The sequence below is a fragment of the Sorex araneus genome, chromosome 6 (genome assembly GCF_027595985.1).
Source record: "Sorex araneus isolate mSorAra2 chromosome 6, mSorAra2.pri, whole genome shotgun sequence".
In the NCBI taxonomy this organism is placed as follows: domain Eukaryota; kingdom Metazoa; phylum Chordata; class Mammalia; order Eulipotyphla; family Soricidae; genus Sorex; species Sorex araneus.
This window is the reverse complement of record NC_073307.1, coordinates 84,833,745-84,847,461: the sequence shown is the minus strand read 5'-3', so window position 1 is coordinate 84,847,461 and position 13,717 is coordinate 84,833,745. Positions and strand designations below refer to the sequence as shown.

General features: G+C 59.8%; 1 protein-coding gene across 4 annotated transcripts in view; it reads right to left on the bottom strand.

The window, feature by feature from the left end:
* Nucleotides 1–13,717, bottom strand: part of TSPAN9 (tetraspanin 9) — a 213,495-nt gene that overhangs the window by 57,028 nt on the left and 142,750 nt on the right. The gene's annotated exons all lie outside the window — the stretch shown is intronic.

Genomic DNA, 13,717 nt, shown 5'->3' with positions numbered 1-13,717 from the left:
GTCATCAGGGGTCACGCACGAGGCAGGCAACCAGGGTCTAGAGCGATAGCACAGCGGGGAGGGTGATTGCCTTGCACGCGGCCAACCCGGGTTCGATTCCCAGCATCCCATAGGGTCCCCGAGCACCGCCAGGAGTCATTCCTGAGTGCAGAGCCAGGAGTACAGAAACAAGGCTGGCAACCCACACCTCCCTCGGGGGCTCCTTCCCGGCTGGCTGCAACACGCTTTGGGGGAGCTCAGGAATTCAGAACTGAGGCACATTGAGAAACTTGGGTGCAAAGTAGGCAACCCCGCCGCACCCCCAACTCCCCGCAGAGCCTGGCGGTCCCCCAGGTGGGGCTGCGCCTGGGGACGGCCAGGCTACGACTTGGGCGTGGGCGCCTCAGGGCGTGTCCTGCAGCCGGGGCACCGGCAGGAACCCCTGCGCCCCCCAGCAGTCCCCCCTGCTGCTGAGGGCCTGACCCCCACCCCCGGGGGGCCTGGCCGCCCCATCTGCTCTGCCCCGGGGCCAAGGCAGGGGCCTCGTGAGGGTGGGCAGGTCGCAGTAGCAGCATCTGGCATGTGGGGGGGGCAAAAGGCACCAGCTGGCATCTGTCGTTTCCCGCTCTCTCGGAACACGGCAGAGATGGGGGTCCCCCAAGGCAGGAGTGGGGGGCCCCTGGCAGCAGTTCCCACGGGCTCCTCTGGACCTGGGGAAGCCTGAGCTCTGGACGCCTCTGGCTGGGCCCCTGGGCATGGCCAGAGGCTTCGTTTGCAAACGGGGGGGGGGAGGGGAGGGGGGCTCAGGGGTGCTGAAAGCAAACAAGGGGGAAAGAAAGCAGGGCCGGCCTGCAAGATTAGCAGCTGTCTGCTTGAGGCCTGCGCCCCTACACACCCCCGCCCCCAAATGCCAGGCCACGTGAGCCGGAGAGAAGAAGGTCGATATTTGTCAGTCACGAGGGGTGGGTGACAGAGCTTAAGCTCTCAGAGCCCTCGCGTGTCCGGAATCACAGAGGAAACAGGGTGCTGAAAATGAGGCCAGCGTAGACCGGAAGGACCCCTCCCCTACTAGAATCCACTTACGTACACACACACACACACACACACACACACACACACACATGCACACACATCTGCACATATAGGCACAGAGACACGCACACATATTCACACTATAAATGACTGAATATTTGGAGATTCATACATACACACATGTATATGCACACATTTTTACACTATAAGTGGTTATATTTATAGATTCACACACACACACACACACACACAAACATACATCCTCACTTAATGCTGTTGACAGGCTCTTGGAATCCGTCATCCTAGTGAGTGAAAACAACTTAACAATAACAGGTCCTCAAATAACATAATTTTGTTCAACCCGGGCCAGGACTGTGTGTGTGTGTGCGCGTCTGCGTCTGCGTGTGTGTGTATGTGTGTGTGTGTGTGTGTGTGTGTGTGTGTGTGTGTGTGTTTCCGCCTCAATGTTACAAGGATGCTGAACAAACCGTTACTCGGGCAGCTGCAGAGAGCACACTCAAACACACAAGTCCAGCCCAAATCCTGTGCACGCGTCCAGCTGTGCAGGCACCACCCGGGGTGCAGGAGTGTGTGTCGGGCACGGGGCACACCTGCTTGTGGTCGCTTCCGGGACTGAAGGTGCCTGGAAGATGCGAGCAAAGGGAGACCCAGGGACCAAACCAAGAGCAGGAGAGCATACGGCCAGCGCGGCAACGCCTGCCGTGACAGGTAAGGAGAGGCTGTGAAATTCAGCAGCTCAATATCCCGGGGTCACGAGGGTGGAAGGCTGTTGAGGGGACGGAGACTTGCAGGCCGAGTTTCAAAAAGAAAGTGGACTGGGGCTGGAGCAATAGCACAGCGGGTAGGGCGCTTGCCTTGCACGCGGCCAACCCAGGCTGACCCAGGTTCGAATCCCAGCATCCCATATGGTCCCCTGAGCACCGCCAGGGGTAATTCCTGAGTGTAGAACCAGGAGTAACCCCTGTGCATTGCTGGGTGTGACCCAAAAAGCAAAAAAAAAAAAAAAAAAAAGAAAGTGGACTGGGCTGGAGCGATAGCACAGCGGGGAGGGTGTTTGCCTTACATGCAGCCAACCCGGGTTCTAATCCCAGCATCCCATAGGGTCCCCTGAGCACCGCCAGGGGTAATTCCTGAGTGAAGAGCCAGGAGTAACCCCTGTGCATCGCCGGGTGTGACCCAAAAACCCAAAAAAAAAAAAAAAAGAAAGAAAGCGGACTGGGACCAGAGCTGTAGTCCAGCGGGCAGGACATTTGCCCTGCACACAGCCGACCAGCGTCCCAGATGGTCCCAGGAGCACCACCAGCGGCGATTCCCGAGCACAGAGCCAGGAGTAACCCCTGAGCACTGCCAGATGCGGAGCCCAAACACAATAAAATAAACACAATCTGTTGGTTGGAGTGGGAGGACAGTGGGTGTCTGCTCCACACACAGCGGACCTCGGCCTCCCGCCTGGTCCATGGCTGGCCAGGAGTGATCCCTGAGTGCAGAGCCAGGGGTAACCCCCGAGCACGGCGGGGTGTGGCCCCCAAAACAAAACAAAACGGATGCCCTCTGGCCAGCAGCAGAGAGCACCCCAGAGAACGGAGAAGTTATGCCCAGGGGACTGTCCACTAACCCAAGCGAGTCCTGTTCCTTTGGGCTGGGACCCGGTGGGGGTGACAGGGCACCACCAAGGACCTTCATGCAAAGGCGTGGGCCGTGGTGCGAGGACCGCGGGCTCACCTGATCTGCGCTGCCAGGACAGACCCGAGAGGGAGCACCACTGACGGCGGGCAAGGAGCGGGACCCTCGGGGCTGCCCTCGAGACGGACAGGAAGTCTGGACTCTGGGGTTTCGCCAACCTGCCAGCAAAACCCAAGCCTGTTGATGTCGGCAGGCGGACAGCGAAGGCCCCCGCCCAAGGCTACGGCAAAAGCCAACCTTGCAGGAAACAGGAAGAAATAGGAGCCAAGGCCTGGGAAGACCCTCGCCTAAAGCCAGCCACAGACCCAAGAAGCTTCGGCAGGAACAGAAGGCCAGGAAAGGACCTTCAAAGAGGACCATCACCATGACCAAGCCCTCTGGCCACCGCCTTAGCAACGGACTTTGACCTAGGGAGAAGCCCCACATGGGGGCAGGTTGGAGAAACCCTCTAAAGGCCACCTTGAACAAAGGAAGGGCGTCCGTATGCTGCCTGAGCCCATGTGCTGTTTGCACCCATGTGGCCGAGCACATGTGTCGCCCCTCTTGAGATGTGGACTTTCATGTCTAATGCTGGGATGCATGTAGGGGCTCTCTCTGCCCTTGGAGAAGCCTGCATTCTCTCTTGAGCATGTTACTCTCTGTCTCTCTACCTCTCTGTCTCTCTCTCTCCCCCTCCACACCTTCAAAAACCCTCCAAAGAAAATCTACTTATTTCACTGCTGCTCTACTCCTGAATTTCCTTTCTGCGAGGCGAGACAAGAACCCAGTAAAACCCTGGGTCCCGGGTGAGAGAAGCGGATGGGGAGAAAGTGACTGTCTTTCTCTTCCCCGCTTCACTGGAGTCATCCGTGGGGCCCACCGACATCCCTGCCACTTCCCAGCCCCGTGCTCTGGGCCACAGCCTCTCATCCCTAGGCGCCTCCATCTCCTGGGAGGTAACTGGGGACTCTCCGTCCTCTCCTCATCGTATGCTTAAGAGAATGGACGCCGTTACAAGGTCGCGCAGGGCTGGGTTGGGGCAACAGTCCAGAGGAGAGGGCGGGCCTGGGTTTGATCCCCGGCATCCCATATGGTCGGTCCCCTGGGCACCGCCAGGGTAAGTTCCTGAGTGCAGAGCCAGGAGCAAGCCCGAAGCATCACTGGGTGTGGCCCAACGCCACCCTCTCCAAAAGAAAAAAAAATGAGGTTACTCAGGGCAATGCCCAACGCCAGGCCTGAGCACCTGCTCACAGCACCCCTAGCATTAGCGGTGGGTAAGAAGGAGGTGCTAGGAAGTACCCCCCCAACCTCCAGCCCTCCCTGACCTCTGTGCACAGGAAGTCTATGAGCTCTGGTGAAAGCAGGCAGGCGAGAGGGGGGGGAAAGGATGGAAAACTCAAGAGTGTGTACAGACCTCCAAGGCCATCAAAGAGAACCATATAAGCCTGAACAGAACGACACTCATGAAACACCCAACTATATGGCATGTCCCATGTTCACGGACAGAAACACAGGACTCAGGGAGATTTATCAGCACAAATGGACAAACAAAGACAGCGCCTTCCCCCACTGAGCGACCAATTCGACGCAAATCCAACCCAAACCCAACAGGACGGGATCTGGGGTGGGGGGCGAGTAAGACTGTTCAACTGATTTTCGGGGGGTGCGGCAATTCGACAAACAGCTCCCAATATGTATGGGAAAGAATGAGGATCCCGGAACCACCCCAATACGACTGGGAGAGAACGGAAAAGGATGTGCCCCACCACAGGGCCCAGGGTCATGGGAGCCCAGGCACCGTGCAGAGAGAAAGAGCCAGAGGCAGGTGGAGACACAGGAGATGGGGGGGGAGCAGGGAAAGGTGGAAACTGCCCATTGATGAGATGAGGCCAATTTCCCAATGATGAGGCCGACGTGAGGAGCGGGGTGGGGGGGCAGGGGAACCCTGGAGCAAGCACAGCGCGGGGGCTTTGTGGCTTGGAACCAAGCTGGTCAATCTGCTGGTCCCCACCCCGTGTGGGGTCATGTGACTGAATCCCGAAAAACCCAGCAACACTGAAAGGCCTCTTCCCTACGACCAGCATTCGGGGCAGAATTGAAGGCGGCGTTTCTGGCCGCGTCCGGCCCTGCCGCACCCCTCGGGTGGAAAGGAAACTGCGAGCAGCCCGAGTCTGGGGGGCAAGCGCAAAAGGCCGAGGGTTCGATCCCTGGTGGCGCCGCAGGGCCCTGGTACAATCCTAGCAACTCCACTCAGGGTGCTCCCAAAGGATCTGCGGCCAGACCCAGGCCCAGAGTGCACTGGCCACCGAGGGGGCCACGACTCCCAGCATGCACTGCGAGGCAACCGGAGCTGCGTGAGCATCTTGGCCCAAAGCGCGAGCCCAGGCCAGCCCACCGGGACGCCGGCAGGGGGGACAAGCAGGTGTGCAAGCCCTGGGGGTGAAGGAGCCGGACCCGGGGTGAGTGAGAACACCCCCCGCCCCCACCACCACACGGGAAGGAAAAGCGGAGCTCTCGGAGCCCCATCTCGCACCCAGGGCAAATCTAATTGCCAGCTACCTGGATTTCCATGCAAACGAAAAACCTGCAGAAATAAATGCCGAACTCATCGCCAATCACTCATTCACTCAACAATTCACAAAGCCATTAAGCTGTGACAAGCACGGCCCTATTACCGGGGGATATAAAGAGGTAAATGATACACTAGGTATTTCTTAAGTGAATGCTAAATATATATAACCAAACCAAGCAAAGAGAGTGATAATTTTGACTCTATTAAAAAAATTGTTTATCAGAAGATCTCAGAAAGGGGCCAGAGCGATCGTACAGCGGGAAAGGCTCTTGCTTCCATTTTCAGGTACCCTTCTAGTACCCCGAGCCTGCCAGGAGTGATCCCTGAGCACAGAGCCAAGAGTAAGCCTGAGGGACTGGAGCTATAGTACAGCAGGGAGGGCGTTTGCATTGTGAACAGCCAACTCAAGTTCGATTCCCAGCATCCCACCCCCGAGCACCGCCAGGGGTGATTCCTGAGTGCATGAGCCAGGAGTAACCCCTGTGCATCGCAGGGTGTGACCCAAAAAGCATAAATAAATAGATAGGTAGGTAGATAGATAGATAGATAGATAGATAGATAGATAGATAGATAGATAAAAGAGTAAGCCCTCACTGCCAAGTATGCCTCCAAAACTAACAACAACAACAAAATCTCATGAAGAAAATAAGACCAGTTTTTGTGCGTGCGTGGTAAAGTTACTAGACAAAACATTCTTCGTTCCTGAGCCATAAACAGAGCTTAAAAAAAAAAAAAACTAGCAGGAAAAAGCAAACTCCAGGGGGTAAAAGGGCCAAAGAGATAAGTGGGCATTCACAGGAAAGAACAGCTAATAAATACATAAGAGGTTCCTAGTAATCAGAAAGATGCAAATTTAAATCATAATACAGCACTTCACACCCACCAGATTGAGGAACACTTTTTCCGCTCTGAATTGGCATTCCACCCCAGTGAAAATGGCAATCGATGGGCGCATTTTGGCAAACACTATGGGCTTGTCCAGTGGAGCTGAAACGCCTCTCCTCGCTCCGTACCCCAGATCAGCGCACAGCGAAATGTGGGCCCTGGGATTGCTTAAGGCTTGGAAACTTGATCACAATTTGATACTGCCAGGACATTCCAGGCAGAATCAATATCCTGGGGGCTGGGGCGACAGCACAGCGGGCAGGGCGTTTGCCTGGCACGCGGCTGACGGGTTCAATCCCCGGCATCCCATAGGGTCCCCTGAGCACTGCCAGGAGTAATTGCTGAGTGCAGAGCCAGGAGTAACCCCTGTGCATCGCCGGGTGTGACCCAAAAAGCGGGGGAAAAAAAAAGAAAAAAGAATCAATATCCTTATGTGAAGTGTGTGTGTGTGCGTGTGTGTGTGCGTGTGTGTGTGTGCATGTGTGTGTGTGTGTGTACGTATTGTTTGTTTGTGTGTGTGTGGGGGGTGTTACCAGTGGTTTGAGCTGAGGGTCACACACTGGTCCTTTCCACACTTTCAGAAGCACCAGTCTTGGAGTGTGCCCGGGAGACGACAGTTTCGTGCAGTTTTGTGGTGTTTTGATTTGGGGCCAACGCTGGCTGTGCCCACAGCTTCCTCCTGGCTCTGCACTCGGGGAATCGCTCCTGCCAGGACTCAGGGATCCAATACAGGTCGCTAAGCGCAAGGAAGGCCCCTGCCCCACTGTTCTCTCTTCTCCTCTCTCTCTCTCTCTGCCTCTGCCTCTGTCTCTGTCTCTCTCTCTGAGGGGCACTCTGAGGGACAGACTGGAAGCTTCAGGGGTCTAGGGGACATTCTCTTCCTTAAAGGACACGGTGGGTGTGCGCTTGTTGTATTATTCTTACTGCTCCTCACTTAGGTTTCACTCCCAGAGTACTGGGTGGGAGCGATAGCACAGCGGGGAGGGTGTTTGCCTTGCACACGGCCAACCCGGGTTCGATTCCCTGCATCCCATAGGGTCCCCTGAGCACCGCCAGGAGTCATTCCTAAGTGCAGAGCCAGGAGTAAGCCCTGTGCATTGCCGGGTGTGACCCAAAAAGGAAAAAAAAAAATAGACCTCACTCCCATTTGAACTCTCCCGGCTCCTAGATTATTTTTTTCTAATTATTTCCATGAATTTTTTCACGGGATCCACTGCACAATTTGAACGGGGGGATACCCAGGAGACTTTCGGAACCCAGGCCTGAGCTGTGAGTTCCCCGGGGATGGGTGAGGAGCGGGCAGTGGAAAGTCTGGCACCTGTCCCTGTGAGTCAAGGCTTGGGGCTCCCCCAGGGAGGCAGAATCCCACCCCCCGCCCCCCGACATTTGACCACACACACTGGGTGGGGCTCCCCGCATGGCGCCGAAGCTCTGAGCTCCCCAGAAGTGCAGATGGGAGCCCCGGCACCCTGCCCCGTCCAGGAGCCCATCTGAAGGGGAGCGGGGAGACTCCAAGTCCCGGGGGCTTCCAGCCCTTCCCCCCGTCCCCTCCCCAGCAGGCCCCTGGTCCTCAGAGCCCAGGCCACACGCATCACCCGCCAACGCTGCTCTCCACTGGCACCTTTGGTGGTGCTTCTCCCAGCACAGAAGGCTGTGTCTCCCGCGAGGCCACGGCCCCTCCCCGTACCCGCGCTGGGGGCACAAGTTCTGTCTCCTAACACTCTTAGCCGGGTGAGACAATGCACAGGGGTGACTCCTGGCTCTGCACTCAGGAACTACTCCTGGCGGTACTCGGGGGACCCTATGGGATGCTGGGGATTGAACCCAGGTCAGCCGCGTGCAAGGTCAATGCCCTCCCCGCTGTGCTATCGCTCCAGCCCCGTCTCCTAACATTCTTCTCCGGGTCCAAACCCCTCATCCTCACCAAGCATCAAACTCCTCAGAGATCCTGGTGCCCCTCGGTCCCCGGTGTGTCTCGCTGGCGCGTCGCTAGGAGGCGGGTGGATTTTGTTGGCTGGTTTGTGGGTCACACTCAGCGGGGCTCAGGCCCCACGCGGGGCTCAGGGACCGCTACTGGCAGGGCTGCGGGGACCACACACGGTGCCCGGGACAGAACCGAGTCAGCCACGTGCAGGGCACGCGCGTGCCTGTAGCAGCAGGCTATCGCCACGCTGCCTCTGTGGGCAGCCGCTGGGCTGAGCACTCGACAAAGCAGACCCGCGGGCTGAGGGCTCTACTGCTACGGTTCTGGTGTGTCTGTGTGGCTCTCCCCGGGGCGGGTAACCACCTTTCCTGCGCGAGGCGCAGTTCAACTTTGACCAGGGAAGGGGTGGGGAGGGACGAGGGAAATGGAAAGGAGGGAAGGGGAAGAGAAGAGAAAGGAAGAGAGGGGAGGATAGGGGCCGGAGAGAGGGAGGGCAGGGGAGGAGATGTCTATATCCCAAAGGGCTGGGCTCCTCGGGAAGAGTCGGAGCTGCTGGAGAAGAACCGCTTACAGTAGGCACTCCATAAATGCACTGGAGATGAGCCTCCTTATAGTAGGTGCGCCATAAATGCACTGGAGACGAACCTGTTAACAGCAGGTGCTCCATAAATGCACTGGAAACAAACCTCCTTACAGCAGGTGCACCATAAATGCACTGGAGAAGAACCTGTTTACAGCAGGCGCTCCATAAATGCACTGGAGACGAGCCTCCTTATAGTAGGTGCACCATAAATGCACTGGAGAAGAACCTGTTTACAGCAGGTGCACCATAAATGCACTGGAGACGAGCCTCCTTATAGTAGGTGCACCATAAATGCACTGGAGAAGAACCTGTTTATAGCAGGCGCTCCATAAATGCACTGGAGACGAGCCTCCTTAGAGTAGGTGCACCATAAATGCACTGGAGAAGAACCTGTTTACAGCAGGTGCTCCATAAATGCACTGGAGAAGAACCTGTTTACAGCAGGTGCTCCATAAATGCACTGGAGACGAACCTGTTAACAGCAGGTGCTCCATAAATGCACTGGAAACAAACCTCCTTACAGTAGGTGTGCCATAAATGCACTGGAGAAGAACCTGTTTACCACAGGCGCTCCATAAATGCACTGGAGATGAGCCTGTTAACAGCAGGTGCACCATAAATGCACTGGAAACAAACCTCCTTATAGTAGGTGCGCCATAAATGCACTGGAGAAGAACCTGTCTACCACAGGCGCTCCATAAATGCACTGGTGACGAACCTGTTTACAGCCGGCGCTCCATAAATGCATACACACAGCACACTCAGGTCCGAGCACCCAATCCACTCTCCCAAGGGCACACCCCCCAAGGACCCAGGGCTCACAAATTCTTTTCCCCAAACAGAGAAAGTCCTACAGAGACGCCCTCACCTCCCCCCTACCCTACCGGGAAAAACAACACCCCACTGGGCTGGTTTTCTGTTCAAGTTCAGATGGGAGCGTGATGGGGGTTGGGGCGCAGAGCCTGGGGACAAGGACAAGGCCGGCGGCTGATCCCGCTGCTGCGGCCGGGCTGGCCCTCCCCCCACCCCCTCCCTCGGCCACCCCGCGCCCAGAGGCTGGCAGGCCCGGCCAGATGACCTGTCGATTCCACGACTTCCTGGCCCGAGAAAGCTGATCTGCTGTGCTGGGCCCGGCAGCCCGGCTCCCCAACTGCCGGCCCTCCCGCACGCAGCGGGCATTCAGGGAATAGTTGTGGCATGAGTGAAGGGCCTCAACTGGGACCCCGATGGCCCAGTAAGCCCCAGAGCCCGCGGCCAAGTTCAGCCGGGGCAGGGCGCCCCTCCCCCGCCCCCTGGCGCTCAGGGGCCCCGAGGTCTCTCCCAGGCAGGGCCTGGGAGCGGGGTGCTGACCCCCGTCTCGAGAAAGAGCGAGCGCCTCCTCCTCTCCCTCCCCACCCTCCCCACCCTCCCCTGACTGACACCAGTGCCGGCTCTGACATGATTTAAAAATAGATATTAAGACAAGGATGTTTAATTTTTAATGCTCAGGAAGGGAAGTGAATGCGGAGCCGGCCGGCCTCGGGGCCAGCTTGCGGGGTCGCGAGGACCCGGCCAGGCCCTTTTCTGCACCCCCTTCCCCTCCTCCAGCAGGGCCGAGGCTGTGTCAGCCCCTGGCCCCAAAGGCCAAGTGCACGGCCCTCTGGGAGAGGCCCGCCTGCCACCTCTGAACGCCTTCTGGGGCCCCGTCTCTCCCGCCTCTGCCTGGACCCGAGCTCCGGACCGCAGGCAGAAGCCAGGACACTCTGGGCGGTCCGGTACTGACCATCCACAGCCCAGCCCTCGGCACCTGGGGCCCAGAGGGGAACCACAGGGGCCCCCAACCGGGCCACTTGCATAGGGTGCAACCCCACCAGGTTGTCAAGAATGCACCCCAGCATGGCTCGCAGGCCTGACGTACGGGGCAAGGAAACTGAGAAAGCCTCGGCCTCACTCCAGGGGGCTGGCCCTGGACCCCCACGCCCCCCCCCCCAGGTCTGCTGAGCGTGGCTGCCGGGCTAGCAGCTTGCCAGGTGCAGGATCCTGCTGGGGCCAGCCAGTGGCCCTGGGGACTGCCCCGGCTGAAGGGGCACCACGCATGAGATGACCGGGATCCTGCGGGGCAGTTACACCCCGCGCCCACCCCGCGCCCCCACATTCTTGCCCGTCACTGACTTCCGCTGGGAGGTGCTGGGCTGGATTTGCTCCCCTTGCCCTCGGCTCTGAGTCTCCTTTGCACCCCCGGGATGGGCCTAGATCACCCCCTGCCTGCAAGGGGGGCTGCGGGGCGGGGACTTCTCCGGGCTGTGATTCCGTGGACCCCCCCCCCCACAACCCCGGGAAGATGGGGTCGCGGATCTGTCCTGCTTTGAGTGGGCAGATGCACGGGGAAAAGAGGCGAGCCTGGGGCAGCCGTGACCTCCACGCCGCCCCCCTGCCCCCCACCATCTGGACCAGAGCTCTCAGCAACGCAACGTGGCCTGGGGGCCTACAGGGCCAGCGCCCGGGCTGACCCGTCCGCCCGCCCCCAGCCCCGGGGAGGCCCCGCCCCCTTTCGGCGAGGGGGCGTGGCCTACAAGCCCCGCCCCCAGCCCGGCCCTGGTGATGTCATCTGCGCTCCCAGCACCAACCGGCCCAGAAGCTCCACCCGGTGGCCAGAACCCAGCTGAGCCGCGGGCCTGGGGAGGGTGGCGGTGCAGGACAGCTGCGCCCGAGGGGAGGCAGGGGGTGTGGCGGCCGGCGGCCGGCTCCCTCCGGGCCTCAGAGACGCGCTCGATGTGCTGCTCTATCGCCTCCTCTCGGGACCGCGGCCAGCAGAGCAGCAAAGGTGCTGGCTACATCATTCCTGACGATTGCTCTGGTCCCAGGGGGCTCGGATGGCGATCAGCCCCGCATTCCAGCCCGCCCCCGCCCCCCCAGGCCCTCCGGTCTCTCCCCCGCCCCCGGGGGCACTGAAGGGCGGCCAGGAATCCAGGGACCACCCCCACCCCCGCCTTGGGCCCGGGGGGCCTTCGGTGGCCGTGCTCCTTGGCTTCTGCCCTCCCTTCTAAATCCCCACTCAGTGGAGGCAGGGAGCACCCCCGCGCCCCACCCCGCCCCAGAAGCAGTGGCAAGCACCCCAGAGGCGAGCACCCGCAGCAGAACCGCTTTCTTGGGCTCCCAAGGTCTCTCCCGGGCCACTGGCGCAGACCCGGCTGCTGACAGCGGCTCTGAAAACCTAAAGTCCCGAGAACAGAGAGACTCGGCCTGGTCGGAGCGTGGCCACGGGCATCGCTTCGCCCAGATGCCATGGCAAGAGCTCCTCGGGCGAGTGCGCCACAGGGCGAGCTCATTCCCCTCTGCCAAGCTTCTCAGGAGGGCGGTGGAAAGAGCCACTTGTCACCCCTCGGGCTCAGGTGCCAGAGGGCGAACTGGAGAGCTCGCGACCTTCTCTTCCAGCGAAAGAGGGACTGGGCGATCCCTGGCCTAAGAATGCCACGTGGGTTTCCTGCTCTGGCCCTCCTCCCACCTATTCGCTCACAAGCATACGAGGAGGGGGCCCAGACCATCTGCCCAGAGCCTGGGGGATGGGGGATGGGGGGTGGGGGGACCGACACGCTCCCCGCAGCCAGCTGGGGGGTCAGTCCTGGAGGAGCCACCTGCTATACCTGCTCCGGCCAGCAGGTGGCGAGCTGGGGTGGGGGAGGAGTGAGCACAGGCAGGAGCGGCCCGGGAGGGCCAGGTGGGTCTTTGCAGCCAGTGTCAGCAGGAAGGAGCATGCAGAAAGGCAGGGGTGTGTGTGTGGGGGGGTGGGGGGGTCTGGGAGGGAAGCTGTACACAATGGGGGGCGGTGTTTCCTGCAGCTCCAGGGGCACCTGCCAGTGGACACTGCCGGGCAAGCAGGCAGGGAACTGGAACAGCTGCCCCGAGGTGACCACATGGACATTCCAGGGGTGCCGCCCCGCATCCACAGACCCTCACCCCAGGGCAGGAGAGTGCGGGAGCAGAGACGGGGAGCCCCGGACCCACGGCTCAGCCCAACTCGTAAGGACCCACACACACAAGGCGTGGGGGCGGGGGGTCCCGTGCCCCAGGGCTGAGCAGGAAGCTCCCTCTCAGAGAAGGCAAGGGCGCAGGGGGTACTAACGGGGTGAAGGCTTGGGGGAGACCACCACGGTGCCCCGCCTTGCCTACACACACACACACACACACACACACACACACACACACACACACACACACACTGTACGACAGGGGAAGTCTTCCGGAGAAAGTGGTTTCCCCAAGGTCACACGAGAAGCAAACCCAGAGCCCCATGTGGACGCCGGCTTAGACCCGGGCGAGCGGGCCCCTCTCTGGAATGCCTGGGTGCCTGTGGACATGCAGGCACACACACACACACACACACACACACACACACACACACACACGTCGTTCCGTTAAAGTGGGTCACTCCCCTGAATAGCCAAGCACCACCGCTTCTCCCCAGAGTCAGGCGGCATGACTCTCCCCTGCTCCCTGGGACGCCTCCAGGGCGAGATCATGGGCAGCTGACCGGCACCTGGGCAGGCAGGAGGACCGGCCTGGGGCGGAGCCAAACATCTGTGCTCGGCCGGCCCAACTCTGGGAAAGACACGGCGGACGGAGGCAGCTTTGGGACGCACGAACAATTAGGAATGGAAGAAGTTTCTGAGATTTGCCTCGCGAGGATCTCTTATCAGAGGGGCACACTGCCCCACCCCCTGCCACCGTCTCCGCTCTGGAATATCATCCCTCGGCGGCAAAGGGGTGGGGGTGCACGCCCCCACCGTCTCCCTTTGTCACTGGCAGGCTGCTCCGTCTCCAGGGCACTGCAATCCCCCAAAGGCAGCTACCCGCACCCCCTCACCCTTGCTTCCTGCACAAGCCCTAACTCTAGAAGCAGTTAGGGTGCGGCAGCGGGGGGTGTGGGGTGCAGTCCACGGAGAGGGGGGCTCCACGTCCCTTTCCCAGCATTCACTCACTGAAGGAAAGGAGCGGGTGCGTGTGACCTCCACCCGGGGGCCCCATCTCCCACCCTTTAAAAAAAAAACAAAAAAGCAGCTGCAGAATGGTCTTCTGGAGC